Below are 6,737 nucleotides of genomic sequence, written 5' to 3' on the forward strand. Positions count from 1 at the left end.
CAYAGCCTGAGAATATACCTACTGCATGGTTAGTAACCTACTACAAACTCTACTATCCACATAAACAGAGGTAAATCTCTGCATAGCAAAAAATAACCACCTCAAGATCAGGAACAGAAACAGGCAGCRGAAAGGACAGCCCTTTATTCTTTAATTAACTCCTATGTTTCTTCAGCCGCATCGTACATCAAGCCCGGCCGTAAAAGTGGCAATTTTATAGTGTGTGAAAAAGAAGCAAACTATTCAGAGAGATTGAAGATCCATTTACAGCAAAYGTATATGCCTTTCATAGTACAACAGATTCTGGATACTTTACTGTCACCCATAAATCAGCTTAAATAACTTATTTACTACAATGGCAGACGACACTGTCACAGAGGAATGGCTTAGTAAAGCCCATAGGTGCTTCAGGTCACCACAGTACGCTTAAAAGGGATTTTTCCCTTAGATGCGGGATGCTGGTACGTAGTGAATGGCCACTGCAATTGCTCCATGTCCATTATTTTGTCTACATAGTGTTAGGATATAAAACGCATGGATGAACATCAGAATAATCTGAGCACTTTAAGGGAAAGCTAATTAGAACAGGTAACTTAYCACCTAAACTTTTTACCCCAAAACTCAAAAGATGAAATTTAAATGGAACTTAAATGTGACCATTTTTTGAAAAAATAAAAGGTGGGGGGAGATAAAATTTAAAATGAAGATAGGAGTAAGAATTTAAATGTTGTGCTCTCCAAAGAGAACCAGCAATCAAAGTCTAATATCCTTATATTGTGCCAGATAATGAAACATTAAGCTGAAGATAATAAGATTTCTTTCCACTGGATAGGCTTCAGCACAGTTAAACCTATGAATGAGCAGCTGAAGTGTTTTATATAGGAGTTCTGTGTCAAGGATTCTAAGGGGGGAAAAAAATCCCAGCCCGCTGCCTACAAATGAGGTAGGACTCTTATTTTACTTGCTCTCTTTTAAATTTGTGCCACAGCTAAATGCCTTTTAAGAAAGCCTRCTTCACCATTATGCATGGAGGCAGGAGACTCTTCTTACCAGGTTTCCTAAGGAAAAGAAGCTTAAGGAATTGTGCTGTATGTACGACTGTATACATCTCCTCCTTTGCCATCCTCAATAAATTAAAAGATTAACTAATTTCAATTAAACCTGACAAAAAGGCAGAGATCTCAATGGCAGTAAATTCCTAAAAGTTTTCACAGAACTGAGAAACATGGCAGAGACAGATGTTAGCTGCCTCCCACTCGAGGAGCAGATGAGGACAAGTTGTCCCGTATYGGCCCCTGGAGAAGCACACRAAGTCRTAAGAAATCAGGCTAAATTCATTCYGTTGCCGGCGGAGCTGCCAGCCCCTTAACATGCTGATGAGGCGCAAACAACACTGGCAAAATAATTGCTGCGTGGACTGCCTGTGGTACTTGACTTTTGTGGCCATTCACCACGGAGGGCTTTTGTCTTTAGAGCTGCAAGGAGGCAGACGTGTCCCCTGTGCTGGCCACGGAGCAGTAAGAGGGAACTGAGCTTTGTGCTATAAAGAGAGGTGCACAAGTGTTTTCACACTTGTGAAGTGCACAAAGTATTTTCACCTTTCTTAGCTTTTTTTTCCCCTTAATTTACGCCATTTCCACTTTAGCTGGGACCTTACAAAAGCTGATGGGACTGAGACACCCCCATCTCAGTAAAGCACAGTGCCCTACCTCCTTGAGCTTCMCTTGGCAAACTAGACTTAATCATCTCAGGGAGCAGCACAAACTGTAGCCCAGGAACCACAGACGTGGACCTTGTGGCTCAGTTCGAGCGCCCCGATCTCCTTTCACTGTCACATACCTTCCCAGTGCATCTCTGACTCATCCCAACTTACCAAATCCCATCGGGACACTTCTTGCCTTCACTTGCCTTTTYCGCGTGCTCTCTGTGGTGGCGGGGCAGAGGCATGGCCATACAGGCAACACCAAAGCCAGAGACAACAGGAGCTAGATTTTTTTTTCACYGGAGCCACCGGACTGCTCTAACGTGCAGGATCAGACATGAAGCACTGCAGCACTGAATATTACATTAAAATTAAAGCATRGGATTGGCAACATATGCACCATCGTATCATGGACAAAGAATATGCTATTCATGCATTCCTGGGTGGATTAGCATAAAAGGCAGGGGAGGTTTTTGTTTGCTTGGGTTTTTTTTTCTTTTTACTTCTGCTAAACGTTTTGTTAAGTAGGATCTCACAGAAGTCACATTCCTTACCACCTCAGCAAAAYTGCTGTGGAAAATGTGAATGGAGAATGTGAATTTAGCTTACAACAAATACCTTTCCAGCAAAGGCAAAGCCAGGTTCCCTCAGGGGCRTGTTTGGTCTTAGTGAATCTCCTAGGGATTTTACTTCTCTTTTTAAAATAAACCACACAAATGCACAAAGAAGATGGCAGATGGTTGCTTCCTCATCTGCACATGAAATCTCTCTCAATTAGAGAATTTGTTGCTTAATGTCTCATAGTCCGTATTAATTATACGTACTAGCAGAGGGGCAGCACCAGAAAGGGCTGGCTGTGGCTGAAGAGTCTTCAATGCGGAGTTTAATTGTTGTTCTTCAGAAAGCAGGTGAACAGCTCGGACACAGAGATTTTGCCAGACGGCAGCTGGTAGCACAAAATGTTGTGCTGCTTTTCCTGCTGCAAACTGCCAAGGAAAAAAACATTCCTCAAAACTTCCCATGGATTTGCAGATTTGGGATATTTTTTAAGCGTAGGACAGAATTCGTTTTTGAGGCGACAGTCTCCTAAGAACCTTGTGAGACCCCAAAACAAGCTGTAGGTGTTATTTAAATGCCACCCAGGCCTTGTCCTGATCTCCTGCTGGGGTTAACCACTCGTTAGCTGCGTCTCAATCTCTGAAGCTGCAAGGAAAGGTATTTGCGACACACACAATTAAGGGGTCGGTTTAATTGCACACCCACACCACCCTTGTGAAGCTGCAGAYCTGCAGTAGAGAAGCCAGCTATTTTACGATGCTGAAAAGAAGAAAAATACCATGGCAACTTTTCTGGGCTAGTTAATCACATTTACTGAAATTTTATTAGGTGCCTTTGAAGTAAAATGGCAGGAAATAATCTTTAAAAATAATGTGCTTTTAAACACAAAGGCCCTGAATTTGAGTCTAAAAAGGAAACCAAAKCTCTAATTCAGTGGAACCAGTATGATTAAAAATAATTACATCTGTAAAGTGAACATTTGGAGGGAAAAAAATGATTAATGTGCTTAGTAATAGCATCCATCTAAACTGTATAATGAGCATTTTCATTTAAGGCCATGTTGCCATTCAAAACATGGGGAGATTAAAAAGAAATAACTCAGTTGTTAGCATCATCTACCCATATTTACATCAACATGCTGATTCTGAGTACGACGTGGCTTTATGGCTCTGTTTGCCACTCAGTCTTTACAAAAGAGAAAAGTGACAACTTTTAATTAAATTTTTTAATTTATTAACTCTTGTACATGCCATGAAACGTTAATTGTGGCAAATCAAAAGAACTACTAGACATTTTGCTCACCATGTCAGCAAAAGCAGAGAAGTTAGCAATCTATCTGGATATAAATTATTATTCATTAGAGCTCTATTAACTTGCACTGATAACAACCCTGGAAAAATATTATTTTGCTTTTCTGTGCATGCTTGTAACTGTAGATTGGCAGCTCACTTGCACTCCACGCCAGACTGCCCCTGCTCCCTTTGGCTAGGGAGGGCTTGGTCTTTATTTTCACTATAAGCAATGACTGATAGTGGATCATAAACCAACCATTATTGCTCCTTTAGGCACCTGAGAGGTGTCAGAACTAAAAGTCACTTCATCCGAAAACCAGAAACGTCATTGCTTAGAACAGGGCCCCAAAGCGCCGCAGCGCCTGAGACCTGCTCTCTCAGACGTTTCCCCCTGCTCCCTGGCACAGCTGGAGCATCTGCCACTCTCCAGGGCTCCATCCCTCGGCCACTGCAAGGAGAGGGACGTGTCCTGGCCAGAGGCCAGGCCAGCGACAGAGAGGCCACTCCAGGCCCCATCGGTCATTGGGAGAGATGTTGCCCGGCACGGCGACTACGGAGGCTCTCGGAGCCTCCTTGTTTTCACGTGCGCGGAGGCCTCAGAAACTCATGGCTAAGCTTCACCATGCCAACAGGCTCATGGCCACTACGGTGCCCCTCTCTCCCTGCTGCAAGCCAGGAGAAGTTGCTGTAGAAGGTCTCTAGGAAAGATGGCACTTAAGTGCATCCCAGTTTGCCCTTAGGGATCCTGAGTGCTGCTGGATCCGTTCTCAGGAGCTGCCTCAGGGAACGATTAACAACATCCCCCACGCGCAGACTCCAAACCCAACCGCAGATGTATCCAAGGCCAGTGGGCAAGGGGGGAGGTTGATGSAGGGAACAAGCACTGGTCAGCTCAACCACGACCTTCGGTTTGGCATTCGGGCCCGCTCCCGCTACCTTATCTCTTCCAGCAGCTGTGCGTCTCCGCACGACGCAGAGTTCRGCGCTCTTCCGTTCAAGTGCAAGGGAGGTTCTGCTGGAACTGCAGAATCTGCACTGTATTACTTCTCTCATGCACTGGTTAGATCAATTATAGTCCCCAAGCACTCCCTAAAGATTTTTGAGCAAAACGTTTTCCATTTGCTACTTAAATTAATGGAGAAGAAAACAGTTCAAATTCAATCCCAATTACTATAAGGTGACAAAAAAAAAAAAAGAATTCTCTTCATTTTTCAAGTCGACTTGAATAGGAATTCAAAAAGCAAGGAAAAGCTAAAGCTCTCAGAGTTTCTGTAAGCATATTACGTTCTGTTTGCTGAATGTTTAATGACACTTTCAGACTTGCAGAATTATTAAACAAGACAAGGGCATCTGAATTTCTCCTGTAKCTCTAGCCTTCTCCGTACCAGAAAAGTTTAAGCGATTTTTATGTTGGCTGACGGAGCTGGTTATAACTGTCTGCGCTCCCAGTGCCCAAAGACTGAGTGCTTACAGGAGAGTTGCAAACACAAAATCTGCTGCTTTGTGGGTTAGGTGCCCAAGGTCAAGGGTGCAAACCCCTTAGCCTGAGCAGCGCATCAACTGAAAATTAATGGGGCTGTTAAACGCTAAGCGGAGCTTCAGTCATGCTGTCACGCTCCGTAAGGGGCACCGGGGTGAGATGCTACGGAGGGCAGAGCGGATGATCTAATGCGTCTTCCAGGCCTTCAAATTTATGAAAATGAATAMAGCTTGAACTTAAACTCTCATTTTKGTATAAAAGTGCCTTTTTCCATTTGAATCAAGTTGGGTGGAAATATTGCTAAGCTCTTCTGAAATTAGAAGGCTCAAATTCAGCTCTACAGCCATTTAATCACACCTTAGGAAAACAGCCTCAGGGGTTTCCTCACCTAGGCAAACCAGCTGACCCTTTCCTTTAAATAGTAGCTCTTGCAGTCAGCTGCCCCCCACCAGAGGTCCTTCTCAGGTGTACAAGACCTGATTTAACCAGACAAGACCCAGTTTAACCCGTTCAGTGATCTGGCAGATGAGCTGAGGTGCTGCTCACTGCAGCCCTGCAAGGTGTCACGGCCCACTGTCTCCTCTGAGGACATTTCCAGCACCATCCTGCGTCCTATGGGATGAGGACACGTATCTGGTGACAATCTCCAGCAAAGGTGGGAGGAGCAGCATCTCCAGCCACCCCATGCCYGCAAGGCGCCGGATCCACTGCTGCTGCTGGTAGAGCTGACGGTGCCTCTGCCCTCCCCTTCCTGCCGTTGTCCGCTCCTCCGGCACGAGCACRTTGCTTCCAACTTGGACCCTTCCTGTGCTCCTTTCTATAACACAACCCTGCGCAGCTGGTTGGTCTGCCACAGCTGATGTGGGGGGTTGCTTCCACCAGCTCTGCTGCCCGAGAAAGGCAATTCTTCAAACRCAGCCGAAGATACGTAGGGGTGTTTTTTGCTGTCGGACCCCTAAACCTGCTTCTTTTCCTTCTTAAGTTTCCCAAGGAGAGAGGAACCCCCTGCACACAGACCTTAGCTTCTAGAGCTGCTTTGCAAGTGTTGGTACCTTTAAGAAGAAAAGGCCAGGCAGGATAGGAAACTAGACTCATTTTTAAGGTAAAATGACGAAGAAGCTGTCACAACTATTATTCATTCTAATCAGGGATAACRTCAATGACCTCATTCCATCAGAAAATACGTACGCCGGTGACCTCGTGCTTTATCGGGAGCAACGGGAGGTGACAGCGCGGCGGCGGGGAGAAAGCCGCCCGCCTCTCCCCGAGCGGCGACGCGCGCCCGCAGCTCGTGCTGAAGCCGCCCAGTTCGCAGGTTTGGCAGGTCTGGGGCCAATGTTAATAATCGATTCGAATATCCCCGGAATGGTTTACAAGYGCATCCTGCTAACGCGCCTCGAGCGACGATGGCAGGCTAAGGCGTTGCGGCGGGGGGCACCGGCGCTGGCCAGGCAGTGAGCGGCGGCGAGTGCGGCCTCGCTGCGGCTTTCCTGGCAAACCCAGCTGGCGGTGGCTTAGGGCTTGATTATTCTCGTTCAGAGTCTCTGACCTGCATTTCCAAAACGATTAATAGATTTTTTTTTTCCTAAGCCATTTTAATAAATTTGTGAGGCCTGTTGTAATTTTACAGACTTACGATCTGCATAAAGCCAGGCCGAAGATCAATATCGAATCATCTCTGCATCGACCCCATAATTCCTAAATG

Source organism: Rhea americana, unplaced genomic scaffold, assembly GCF_003343005.1.
Source record: "Rhea americana isolate MKP2758 unplaced genomic scaffold, rheAme1 scaffold_107, whole genome shotgun sequence".
In the NCBI taxonomy this organism is placed as follows: Eukaryota; Metazoa; Chordata; class Aves; order Rheiformes; family Rheidae; genus Rhea; species Rhea americana.